This window comes from Dermacentor silvarum, chromosome 7 (assembly GCF_013339745.2).
Source record: "Dermacentor silvarum isolate Dsil-2018 chromosome 7, BIME_Dsil_1.4, whole genome shotgun sequence".
NCBI classification, from domain to species: domain Eukaryota; kingdom Metazoa; phylum Arthropoda; class Arachnida; order Ixodida; family Ixodidae; genus Dermacentor; species Dermacentor silvarum.
In genome coordinates, this window is record NC_051160.1 from 28,182,908 (window position 1) to 28,196,518 (window position 13,611).

General features: G+C 49.2%; 1 protein-coding gene across 3 annotated transcripts in view; it reads right to left on the reverse strand.

The window, feature by feature from the left end:
* LOC119457830 (homeobox protein Meis1) overlaps positions 1-13,611 on the reverse strand; it is a 343,572-nt gene that overhangs the window by 40,473 nt on the left and 289,488 nt on the right. The gene's annotated exons all lie outside the window — the stretch shown is intronic.

Genomic DNA, 13,611 nt, shown 5'->3' on the forward strand with positions numbered 1-13,611 from the left:
GAAGTATAAGAGTGGGGTTGACTGGTGCGTGTGTGTCTGTGTTAGAGAGAGTGCGAGGAAGGGGGGGGGGGGGGGGGGGGGCCTGGAGACGAGACCGAGAGCCAAGAAAGCAGTGAGCGGCGACGGGCTGCCATTAGCCATTTCTACTGCGCTCGTAACCACGACAGCAGGCTTTGAATAGAAGAAGGGAGGCTGCGGAGAAAGTATGGAGCAGAGGGGGGGAGGGGGGGGGGGTTGGTGGTGAGAGGGGTGAGCCAGAGCCGGCCATCGCTGTAGACAGAACGACGACCCGGTCATCCCGAAAGCGTATACGATATAGCTGAGTGTTCGCTCGCTCGCTGGCGCGCGCGTAGCGCTAATGGTCTTTTGAAGCACTCGCGTTTCGTTCCGCAAACCCCGCTCGGGAATATGGTTCCTCTCCTTCATTCTCCCCCAGCGAGCCTTTTCTCTCGTTGGCCGCCATCACTGCCGCTGCTGCTGTTCGGGTCTTCCGAGCTCCAACCCTTCCTTTTTACCGCTTCACAGCGTCGCCCGCTAGGCTAGGCCTCGCCGTACAATTATATAGTATAATGCATATGACGACGAGCAGCAGGGAAGCTAAACAAGTGTCATAACAACAGATGGAAAGGTCTAATGAGAGAGAGAGATATGCAGAAGCGCATGCCCTGCACGAGAGTACGAAATTGGGCTAGTTGATTCGTAAATAGCACGTGGAACAATAACAGACGACAGGACATGAAATTCAAACGAAGTACATGATCTATCAACTGGATATCAGTTATCTTTATCAGTTATCTACGCATACCATGAAGTATGTGCATACCTTGAATAACAATGCATGCGCAAAATAGTATAGTAAAAATAATCGTGCATTCATCTTCACGGTATGCTATGGGTGATATAAAGACTAATGCACAATGATTATTACCGTAGTTTATTATTATTGGTTTGTAGAGGGAGCGAATGAATGAAAAGGATATGTACCCTTCGTCGGCACCTTGTGCACTTGGCTCTATAGGATGGCACCAGGAACAGTAATGTCGGCCAGAGGAAAGAAAGACGTTGATGTGCTTAGACGCATAGTTCGGGAAGGATAGATGAGCGTTGAATACAGAAAGCTACAGCTTATACAACAGTGCTTATACGTCAGTGCAAAATCTACAGTTATGCAACATCATATCGACCTGACCTTCGCTAGCTTCAATCGCATATTCACGTGTTTGTTCTTTCTTTCTTTCTTTCCTTCTTTCTTTCTTTCTTTCTTTCACTTTCATTCCAAAAGCAGCATAGGAACGCGAGAAACACGAGAAACACGAAGCTAAAACGCGCTACATCTCTGTTTGAAACGATCTGATAAGTGCGAATTCTGGGGCGCAACGCCTCGTGCAAATGACCGTGAAAGTTCAAGAGTCCTCAAAACTCAACAACTTTATTCGCCCCCCTACTCTGTAACAATCCCTCTGCCTCAAGTGAAGAAGTGTAATGCCCTGAAAAGAGCAGGGGCCCCGAAAGTCGTTTCGCTTTTAACGCGTTTCTAATAGACCCACGTGTCTCGACATACTGCGCCCCCTAACGGCCGGCAAGAGTGCGTGTCTCCCGCGGCGCAACAACTAACACCTTAACGCCTGTCGTTCCTTGCTTTATTTCTTTCTCCTTCCTCGTCCTGCACGTCTCGTTTGGGAACGCCTCTCCTACCGAACCGTATAAGTTCGGTGAACCACCCCACACCCGCCTGCGTACGGCTTGTCATTCTCCTACAAGAACCGAGCGTCATAAACCGAGGACCAGTGCAGGAGCAGCCCAGCTGCAAGGCGACGACCAGACGAGCGTACAACGAGGTCGGGGAACAAAACAGACGACAAAACGAAAGCTCCCATGGCAGTGACACTTCACAAACATGTATACACCAATGGCAAGGGGTAAAACAACAAAATGATACCGTGCGCCAGACGGTATTTTGCGAGTGTGTATGCGCGAAGGTATACACAAGCGCTGAACAGGACATCTTTTGGCGAAGTGGAAAGGAGGGGGGGGGGGGAGTGTGAAGGCGATAGTGATGCCGTCTGGGGGCGGCCGGGAACAGACACCTATTTTGATGGCCTCGTAAAAAAGAGAGGGGGTTGGTGCACTGCCTTTATACCCACATCGTTTCGTCATATAGTTGGTACGTAGGGAAGGCTAACTTTCGCTCTGCGGTACCCACCAGCGCTGCTAGTGGCTGCTTACGTAAATTCGAACCAAAAGGCGCAAGTCTGGAAGGGAAACGCGACAGCAGACGACGATGACCCGTCGCGATACAAACAACGCTGCGAGACGTCTGTTACCAGCGCTGCGCGAAGCGAAGTCTTTCAGAGCAGTGCTCCCGCTCGACGAGAGATGGCGCTAGCTTACCACCCGCACGCAAGCGCGGCATCGCCCCGGCTTTCTTTTTCTCTGCACTCCGCCTCTTGAACTCCAGTTCCTTCGCTCACCTAACTTCGTGCAAAATAAATATTGGCATACCTGCTCATACGATGTCTACACTTGCATCGAGCCACAAAAAAAGCACGTCATTCTTTTAGCTGACGCCACCTAAAGTACAGTAATCGGTACCCGGCGGTCACGGCAACAGTACATTACTTTGCGTTCAGCGGCTTTTCATCGACCTCTCTTGTCTAGCAGTAGAACCGCCTTAAGAAAGGATCTACAGGCTTTACATCATTGTAGCGATTAGGTAACCACGAAAACGACTCTTTTCATTACCGCCCTAACTACTCCATGCACAAGAGAGAATCATGCTCTCATTGCAGCTCCATTCGGACACGAATGCTTAGGCAATAATATTTTACCAACATAGACGTACACCTAACACTTCACATGAAACACTTTCTCTTTTGCTACGAAATGATGATACGTTCAAGTGATGTTGGTCTGAATGCTAATAAGGTTCCTTTTCTTAGAGAGAAGACCGTACTGTAACTGCACAGATGACATTGTAGGCGGAACAGAGGCTCTACCAAACTAGAAAAGCGAAACTGTGCCAAGCAGAAACTTTACTTCACATATTGAAAAAGAGTTCTCACATTATCAGTAAAAAAAAAAAGAAAAAAAAGAAAACAATACGAATACACCTAGCGGTTGTCCCAGTGGGAATTTTCTTCCAAACCGACGAAACCCGATATTTCCGACCGCAGTGCGTTCCCATAAGCCTGCGGGAAGCGCGCGTCCGTAGAGAAGTTTTGGTTGCAAGATACAATAACGGTGATTGAAGAAGTGAGGGGAAACGGGAGAAGCGACCCAGAGCATCCCCACGGTAAGGGGGTTCGTTAGCGTAGCCCACGGCCTGAGCCCAACGACGCAGGGCGCCACGAGGCGGCAGCACTGGGTGAAACTGTATACGAGGCACATTCAAGTGGCAGACGTCGCCACGCGCTTGCCGCAGTATTGGGTGACACCAACCGCAATCGTTCCGTTGGGACCGGGACAAGACAAAAAGAAAAGAATGCTTTTTTTTTCTTTTTTTTTTGTGGATGCCGTACGGTAGTTCATTATAATACTGCCTAGAGTTGTTTAATGATGGGTCTGTGTCGTAACGTTGAACTCCCCTACTCAGTGTTGAACGAGAAGAAAGGACACCGAGGGCCCGATTTTTATTAGTCATATCATAAGAAGCCAACAAACAATGACACCGAGGACAGCATAGGGGAAATTACTTGTACTTATTCATTGAATTAAAGTAATGCCAAATTAATGGAAGTGAAAGTGGATGAAAAAAAACAACTGGCCGCAGGTGGGGCACGAACCCACGTCATCGCATAACGCGTGCGATACTCAGTGTTGTAACTTGCACGAGAAGGAGCGAACCTACTCCACAGGGGTAGTACGAAGACTGTCGTAAATGGAGTAAAACACGGTACGGTCAGTTCATGAATCGTAAAAGAGGGAGCCCTTAGCACTTCCGTTGTTTCTTCAAAGCGTGCCATTTGCGACCGCTTTTTTCGACAATTTAAGCCCGCTAATTATAAGGTGTACCAATCCCCACCGCTGAACGTCAACTTGTCCTCTCTTCCGGCACTGGTTTAAGGTCATTCCTCATCAAATCAAACGATTTGCGTTTTTTTTTACCACTTTGAAACAAAAAAAGACAGGGCAGCCACTGAAAACTACTCTGGCAAACGCTTTGTGATGCGACTGCCCCTATATTAGCCCTGTTTAAAGTCCCTGCTTATAGAGGGTGCTATTTCCTGCCGCTTTCGACAGTTGTTTGAACGTCGATGGTTTAAAGGTTATGTATTGCATTACATTTATTCGAATCATTTCGGGCAACGCTCTAACGTCCTACCCCCCCCCCCCCTGCACACAATGAAGCGTACCGTTTGCCATCGCTTCTGGCACAAGGTGGACGTGTAGCATTACGCGTAAAAGAAACATGGACAAAAAGAACGAACACGGTTACACGGCGTATCTGAATGGCACGATACGTGCGTGTTGACACTTTTTGGCGGTTTGGTTCCACCCTTGGCGACATGCGCAGTATTGCCTGTGGCAAGGTATAAATGAGATCCACCTTTTCCCGCAATAAACTGTCGATAGCTTGCGCTTCGTGTGTGTAAACCCTGTTCCTTCTTTCGTCCACGATTCTTTTTTTTTTTTCTTTTTACGTGCAACGCTACACGTTCATAATTGAAGACCACCAAGCCCAAGTGGAAACCCTACTGGAGTTCCATAGGACGGCAATCCTCGACGCCGCGACGTCCCCCAGAAGCGCGAGTCCGCACGGCTATGAAGCCACCACGCGCAGACGTAGCAATGAGACGTTTCGGTTCCCGTTGCCTTTCGCTCTCTCGAACCTCCGCGACGTCAGCGCCAGCCGCGGCCGCTGCTGACTCACTCAAAGCGTGCACACCGCCCCCGCTCGTGGCGCGAGCGAACAAACGCCGGGGCACGCCGCTGCCATAGCGGCCGCGAAGCAAAGCCTTCGCGTCTCTCCGGAGTGCCATTAATCATTCCCGGGTCTCCGGCGTCTATCGAACGTCCGGAGAGGAGACACGGGGGAAAAGTGAGGAGGTTGGGTGAGGGCCCTGGGTAACATTAACGAGGCCGAGACAGCGCGGCGACGGACGTGTGGTGCGGAAAGGCAGACAGAATAACAAGGCGTAGAGGAGGAGGGGTCTGGAAAGGAATGAGGGAGATCGAGGATAAGAAATGCGCCACGCGAGAAAGAGGGGGAGGGGGGGGAGGCAAAAAAGAAACTATGGGAAGTTGCCGGGCTCGGATCTTTGGCCGCGATTCTTTTGGGGAGGGTTTGGTCGGCAGACCGAACCGGAGCCCGAGTACAGGGCCGGGAAAAATCGCTGAAGTCTTTTGCTGCTTGTAGTACTGAGTGACACAGCGCGTGGGTGTGGTGTGGCAGAGCTTTAACTTGTCTGAGATGGTTACTTCGTTCTCCTTATTTTCTATCTATTCATTTTTAACCCCTTTTTCACTATTTGCACAGTACAGGGTACAGTCAACCAAAGGTTGCCTCTGGTAAACATCTCCGGATTTTCTTTATTTTTTATCCCACGTTTCTGTCATCTTACTCCTTATCTCCCTTTGGGTGTGCGCGGCCGCGAATGGTCTCCGGGCACGGATCTGTGCCTACCGGTCCACGGTCTTCCTTTTACGAACAGCTGTCTAGAGACGGTCAGGTCGAGAATGGCGCCTCTTTGAATGAGAACTCTGGGAAAATGCCGTGAAGACCCGGCGCTGTCCTGATTCGACACTGGGCGTTTTCCGCCACCAGTCGAAGTAGAGGACTGTTGAAATATAGCGATTCCTGTTTGTCTACGCAAAGTGGCGTCAATTAACCGATATATTACAGTATCAATAGAATACTAGGGCAGAATGCAATGAGAGGGCAAGAATTGGCGCGATGAACGTAAGAGACGTTTGGAAGACTCGTGGCGCCTAGATGTATAAGAAACTGGTTTATTTTTATTTATTTATTTTATTTACAAATTCTGCAACCCCGACGGGGTTGGATATCCATTTGCTAGGTCGTGGCAAATTGGCAAGGCACATTGGCAACGTCGAATAAGAATTCGTAAATGGTCCCATCCCAGAGTGGCCATGCGCATATTATATATAATAAGGAGTGGAAATTGGAACACATAGTGCCATTAAGGTTGCATAAGAACTTGAAAAAGTATGCTGGACTGCGTTGGAGGACACTGCCACCACCACCCCGTTTCAAAGGGGGAATTCGCTCATCATCGCCTTTAATGTGGGCTCCAAATCATCATCATCAGCCTATGTTAATGTCCACGGCAGGACAAAGGCCTCTCCCTGCGATCTTCAATTACCCCTCTCTTGCGCCTACAAATTTCCTAACTTCATCAACCCACCTAGTTTTCCGCCGTCTCCGACTGCGCTTCCCTTCTCTTGGTACCCATTCTGTAACTCTAATGGTCCACCGGGTTTATCCATCCCACGCATTACATGGCCTGGGTTCCAAATATCAGAGCTTAAACCGTCGAAGCTGTCTTCGTAGCCTTCAAAAGTAAGACTGGCTTCAGAGCTGACCCGGTGGCCAGGCGTGCCACATCCCTTCGAATTATTTCGAATAAAGCAACCTCGCCAGGAGCCGGACGGAACTGCGGCCGCTGGGAGCGTCAGCACACTACAACGTGGTTGTAGTAGAACTCGCGCCAAGCAGTTCTTGTTCGGCGCACTCTTCACAGAGAAGAAAGTCCGTAGCAAAGAAAGAAAGAAAGAAAGACGGGCGGAGGAGGTGGTAGCCAGGGGGCGCTCCCTAGCTCGACGCGCCATTATGCTCCGTCTGAGCGGAGATGAGGCGAGTTCCATTCGCCGTCGCTCATAATTCTTCGAAGCACCCCTCCTCCCTCCCTCTACGCTTACCACCAAAAACCAGCGCCACCGCCCTTTCCCCCAGCTGCGAAGTGAAGCCACCGCCGACGACGACGACGCGCAGCCTCACCAACCACCTTTCCGACGGGACGAAACGAGACGTATGCATGCCGTGGTTACACGGATGGACCGGCCGCCGATTCCGTCTACGCAAAAGCCCAGCGTACTCAATACTCCTGGGGCCGAGTTCACAACGCTTTTCTTTTGTAAGTGCTTTTTTGCGTCTGGCCAGGCGGCTTCGCTAATAATATGTCGAGCTTTAGGATTGGCTGTAATTTTCTCTCCCGAACGATACTAGCGTAAGACGTTTTTTGCGAATACAACTTTCGTCTACGATAACACAAAGGGTAGGGTCTTGTCTTTTGAGACCCGAACTGGCTGCCCCGGGAAAAAGCATACATAATCAAAGTCCTGCAACGGAATGAGACCTACGTAGTGCCTGCTAAACAAAAGATCCAGAGACGACTCGGCACATTCTAATGGAATGCGAAGATAACCTTCACCTTCCAGAAGCGCTGGTCAGAAGCTGCTGGGAGCGTTTAACTAGTTAGCGGCGGAGATAATAAAAAAAACTTTATTAATTGATAATAAGCAGCGAATAGATGGGGATTGGATCGTCACCGACATAGGTGACTTCACAATGCAAAGCAGATACAAGCAAATGTTAGATTACGTTATGGCAAAAGTAAGTCGCTCGTACAGGCTAGATGACATTTGGCGGCCACCCCAATTTAAAGGTTATAGCAGTGATCATAGTGACCACCATGACCACCACTATCATCATGATCATCATCATCACGAGTCTGTGGTGTTCCGTAAGCTGTATTACTTACGGACAGACTATAATTTGTTAACACTGTTCGCCCACTGTGACGTACTTCTGAGTGGATCTAAAAGGCCATCTACTGCTCGTTCACCCATTGACCCGCCTTCCGTCCACAGTCGAGCTTATTCTCTTCGAATAATCAGCCTAATAACGCAAAGATAACAAAACAAGTTTACAAAGAATACTTTATCAGTCTAATCTCATTTATGTTTCTGCAGTGTTCCGTTAAAATTTCAAAGCTACTTTTTCACTCGGATGTGGTGGTCTAGGTACCCCTGCTCCGTTACTTGACACACGTCCTGAGCAGTGCGTCTCTTGACAGAAGGCTGCCCTGCCCGGCCGGCTGCACGAAAGAATGCTTTCTCGCTTGGTTCCGAGAGCCGCTTTTCTATTTCTCTATATTCTTTTTTCGCTCTTCATTCCATTTCTGGCCCAGTGCCGTCCTTTGCCCCCCCCCCCGTCTTCTTGCGCCTTGTGCCCAAACCACCGGGCCTTTCATATTCACAGCTTGCTACCAGCACCCACCACCAACGCGGCAAGCCAACGCCGTTTACCTCCGTTTTTTTCTGCAAATGCTTCTCAGCCGGCACGGCTTCCAAGAACCCAATCCTTCCCCCCCCCCCCCCCTATTTTTTTTTTCTTTACGGCTAGCACAAAGGTTGAAGATGAGAATGCGTTTCGCGCCTTTTATTTTGATGTTCTCTTTCACACAAGTCTCCTTCAAAGCTACACTGGCACGAAATTTCCCGCTTTAACCATTTAACAAGTCTGCTGGATCCCAAAAAGTGTCCATATATATGTGTGCGTATGCCAGTGTACTAACAATAACATTCCATTCAGCGAGGCTAGTAATGACCGCAATATTCTCCCTCCGCAAAGAACGTCGTCTGCCCAGTTTCGTCTGTCTCAACGGGCTGAGCATGCCTCCCATGATAACTTCTGCTCGAAGAGTCCACATGGCTATGAAAAGCAAAGTACGCTCTCGAACTGCGCAATGACACCCCTGAGGAGAGCAGGGGCAAATTTCGCTTCACTGCGAGTCGTCGCTGTCGCGAGAGTCTCGCACACGGCGAGAATAAGAACACAATAGCACAGCACCGCCTGTTCGTCCGAGCAGCATCGACACGACCACCAACGCCAGCAGAACGCCGTACTATGTCGCTCACAGCGGGGGGTTAGACAGGCCTGTCAAGCGGCACCCGGAGACTAATTCATCACAGCCATTACACATTGCCCGAGGTCGAGCGCAGCGCGTGGTAGCGGTGGAGGGGGGAAGTTGGGAAGCAGACGGAGTGTGCGTGCGTACGTCTGCTGTGCCGGCACACCACGTAGCAGACGTATGTACTAACGTAGCAGACGACAGGGGCGGTGGGGCGAAACCGTTAGGCTTGGCGGTCGGTCCATGCGTGAGCGTGTTTGTAAAAGGGGGCGCTGCGAGCACACCCGCTAGCGACGTCAGCAAGGGGCGACGCCTCGCCAATCAAGCTGCGTATGCACCGTTTCCCACACGCGCGCGCGAGTCGATCAAAAGAAAAACGAACGAGAAACGCCCACGCACGCGAATGCTTGTTCTTTGTGTTTTAATTGACTTCGTTTTTTACCTGTGACGCCCGTAGAGTTTCGTACGAAAACTGCTAGAGGGAAATGCAACGCTACAGCGTCTACGGGAGTGATTGGGATTACATGACGTTGGCTTAAACTTCGTCCTTTTTGCTTCAAACAACTTTGCGGGTTTGTAAAGTGACCATTTTGTACAAAATGGCCACTTTTGGCCATTTGGCAACAACGATTTCCACTGATCCTTTGTGAGTGCAGGAACTTCTTGCCTCGAAGCTTTTAAAATATATGATAGATTGCAAATCAAGAAAAATTAAGAGTAATAAAAATAGGTGTTGTGAAAATTGCCCCCCGTTTGCGAGGGGCTCCTTGGAAGTTACAGAAACCGATCTCGAAGGCCACGCTATTTGCATACTGAAGGAGCCGGGAACTCGTAATGACCGTGTCGCTTTCGACGTCGCCTATAACGCAACAAGAACGTCTGAAGCCACAAGGGCGACGACTAGATAAACACGTGTAGTACCCATCGTTTCCTTGGTAGCTCAACGGTAGGAGCGCCAAAGTTCATTGCAGTAATTTTTTTCACTAACCTTTTGTCGTAAGCGTGAGGGGTGTAGGGAGCGGCCATGTTTCTTTTCTTTCTTTTCCCGTTAGAACGGAAATGACTGTGCTTCCGTTGGCTCCTGTCAGTCACGCCAGGCTTGTACAGAAGTACGTCGCACGTCACGTACACCAGCGCCACTACCTCCTCCCTCCATCCCCCTCCCTTTTTTTTTTTTTCCTTTCCTTTCGATTCATTCATTACCGGGCTTCATCGCTGCGCGCCATTCACTCCGTGATGTGATAAGTTGACGCCCACGGCCACGCCCTCTTCCGACGGCGGGACAAAACAAGAGACAAGCTCGGCTACAGCGTGGGGCGTGTACAGGCGGCTCACTATTTGGTGCACTCCGCTCTATATAGCGACAGGTCGAACACACGGTGAAAGCTGCGACGAAAGATTTATGTTTTTTTTTTTTTTTTTGCCCGGTGCAATCGAAGTGTGTAGCTTACAAAATCATCGCGTCCGAGCTAAACCGGAGCAACTTCAAAAGCCAATAAAGCGAAGCCTTCTGTGCGAATGAAAGCAACCCGATGTTGTTAGGGAAACTCCAGGTGAAGTAATCGGCACTTTTTGTGTTCGTATTATTAAAGCAATTAGTACCCATTATTCATCATGGAGTAATTAGTACTCATTATTCATCATAGAGTAAAAAGACTCCTACAACACATTTTCCATAAGTCTATATAAAGGGCCCGGGGCACAACGCCCGTCTTTTCTTCTGCAGACGTCTATAGGACCTCCACAATACGTCTTGTAGACATCAGTTTATATATTTTGTAGATGTCTGTAAGATTCACAAGGATTTATAAAAACACTACGGAGTATGGCTATCGAGGTTTATAAAGACCTTATATCGACTTTACCTTATATGCAGTTAGATAGTCTTTGTACTGCCTATAGATATCTACAAGATGTCTATACAAGACAGATCTATGTATCCGTTATGGGCATCTATACCATGTCTGTAGACCATACTTAGATTGTCTAACTTCATAAAACTGTTCTGGCTCTGCTCACGCTAGAACACAGTGACAGCGCAGTGCAAGTGAGCGAAGAGAGTATTTGTGCGTGCAGAGAGCTTTGATAACAAAAGATTTTCAAATCAAATCGAACAAAAGCAGACGGTTTTGCTATGCAGAAAATGACTTTCGTCACGTTCGAGCTCCGAGGAGAGCAATAAAAAAATGTACAGAGATCAGACAGGCTATATCACTTAGGTATTCTAGTAGAACAACGCCGCATCACAATTTTCGTGCCTGTCAACCAATGCAAATATTAAAGGGAAAAAAGAGAGAGAGAGAGAAAAAAAACAAAGCACCAGAACTGAAAGATCCAATGCGAGCCAGTGGGGGCCCAAGGGAAAAAAAAAAAGGGGGGGGGGGTATTAAAAAAGCTGGACGGTCAACTAATAATAGCTTCCCACAATGACCACCGGTCAGCGGCGACGCACGACCGTTAGTACACGCGTCCGTGTGAATACTTGTCAATCAAACTTGAATCTTTTTTGACAGCCCATTCTCGTCCGGCTCAAATAAGCTCCACGAATGCGAGCGCATGCAGCGCCCGCTGCAGCTGAAGTACGCAGACGCTAACTTCGATATAAAATTTCGGACCGTTAAGGGCATTCTCCTCACACCCGGGAGTGTACCCTAACACGATCGTGAAGTGGGCCGGAGAAAATTGCGTGTTGGGTAAGGGGAGGGGAGGAGGCGAAGGTGGCTCTTATAATAGTCATTCACAGGGCACGCTCTTGTTGAAATTAAACTGCGCGAACGTCTAAGGAATGACTTCCCTAGGCGGTCGGCGTATTCTGTAATATGAAACATGGCTGCAGAACTGCTACCTATAGCTAAATCCTATAATGATGCTACAGAAATGCCACAGAGATGCTACAGGAATGCTACAAATATGCTTCAGAACGGCGACAGGGGTGTTACAGAGATGCGACGTGCAAGAACGCGACACAACTGCCACCAAGGTGCTAGGCGAATGCTACAGAGATGCTGCAGAATCGGTACACAACTAGATCCTTTAGAGATGCTTCAGAACTGCTACAGAGATACTTCATAACTGCTACAGAGATGTTATAGCTGCTACAGGGACGCTACAGAACTGCCACAGACACCCTACGGAGATGTGACAGAGATGCTGCAGAAGCGCAACGGGCCTGGTCCGGACAGCTTTGCCAAACCGCCGCTCAGCCTCTTTAACAAGGTCCCGCCACTGACGCGGACAACGCCCGGCTGTTTCCCAGCCCACAGGGCTCCTCCTTCCCCTCTAAACCCCTTCATCCCTCTTGGGGTCCTCCCGCGTCGCTTCCCGGCGCTTTGTTGTCCTCCATATCCTACAGAGCCGGCAAAAGGGCAATCCGCTTCGAGGCGCGGCGCAGTCAATTAGGGAGGATTTGCAGGCACACGCTTCGCTACGAAGCCACGTTTCTCCCTCGCCGACTATTGTTTCTGTCGGTCTTTTTTTTTTCCTTTTTCTTTCTTTCTTTCTACGCTCTCTCAAGTCTATCCCGTACCCGAGCGTACAAGCCGTCCTGGTGTGTCAACAGGATTTTGTCCGGGAGATTTGCGCGCGCTCCCGGATGGAGGGTCCCAACCATACAGGCGGGCACGAGGCGGCCATAAATTTTTCCTACAACAAATTACTAGAGGAAACTCTACGTTGCGGTAGTTCGGCAACTATGGGAAGGATGGGCATATAGTACGAAGACGCGTATTATATTCGCGCTTGTGGCTTCAGGTGTTCTTGTGGCGTTCCTTATTAAGCTTATATCTTATCTTTCTATATTTCAGAGCAATCAGTTTTCCAAACACAAAAAGGGGATTGGGTATCTGCGAAGATTAGGTGGCGTTCAAATCAATCTTTCTGCCGCAAGTTACACGTACAGTAGATAAGCCTGTACGGTTTACCAGCGTCCATTTCTAGCTTCGCAACAGCTTATGTACAAAGAAGCGCATGACACCGTGTGCTTGTTTGCTTTGTCACACAGCGTTTCGTCGCTGTTTTACAGAGGAGCGTGCTCCCTTGAAAGTCCCAAATGTGCAGTTGGGCGACAATTCTCCGATTTCACTAGCAAAATTCCACAAGCGACAAGACAGCGTAATTTCCTATGCCGTGGTCGACAACGCTTTCACCATTATTAGGTTATTTTAGCATAGAGTTACCGTTCTACCGTTAGTGATACCTCCAGCTACTGACTGCGCTTGCGCGGTTGGAGGAGAGGCGGGGTTAACGATAACGGTAGAACAATAACACTGTGTCAAAATAATAGACACGAACATTATTCGACGGCCAGTTTGGGCGTACATGATTCAACAGACTCGGTACCGCACTCACGATCCCTGATGAATTCATTACAGTTATGTCGGCCGCCTGGGCGAGTTACCGTACATACCGAAACGCAAAACTTGTCGACCAATGGGCGGGCCCTCCGCCTCCCTTTTCTGTAACACGGAGCCAGCTCTCATTGCTGATTGGCTGAGACAAGATCTATACATAGCCTTCAATGCGCTGCACGGAGAGGTGCACTTGTGACGTCATGTCAGGCTGAGGAGCTGGAGTGGTCGTTCTTGCCCGACCCCCCCCCCCCCCCTTTTTTTTTCTTTAATGAACATTGTATTTTCGAAACTCAGTCATCAGGCCCTGTAGCAACTCCCTGTACCAGTCAAAATGATAACCAAACTTCTGGCACGGTTGAACATGCTACGCCAGAACGAACGAACTTGCT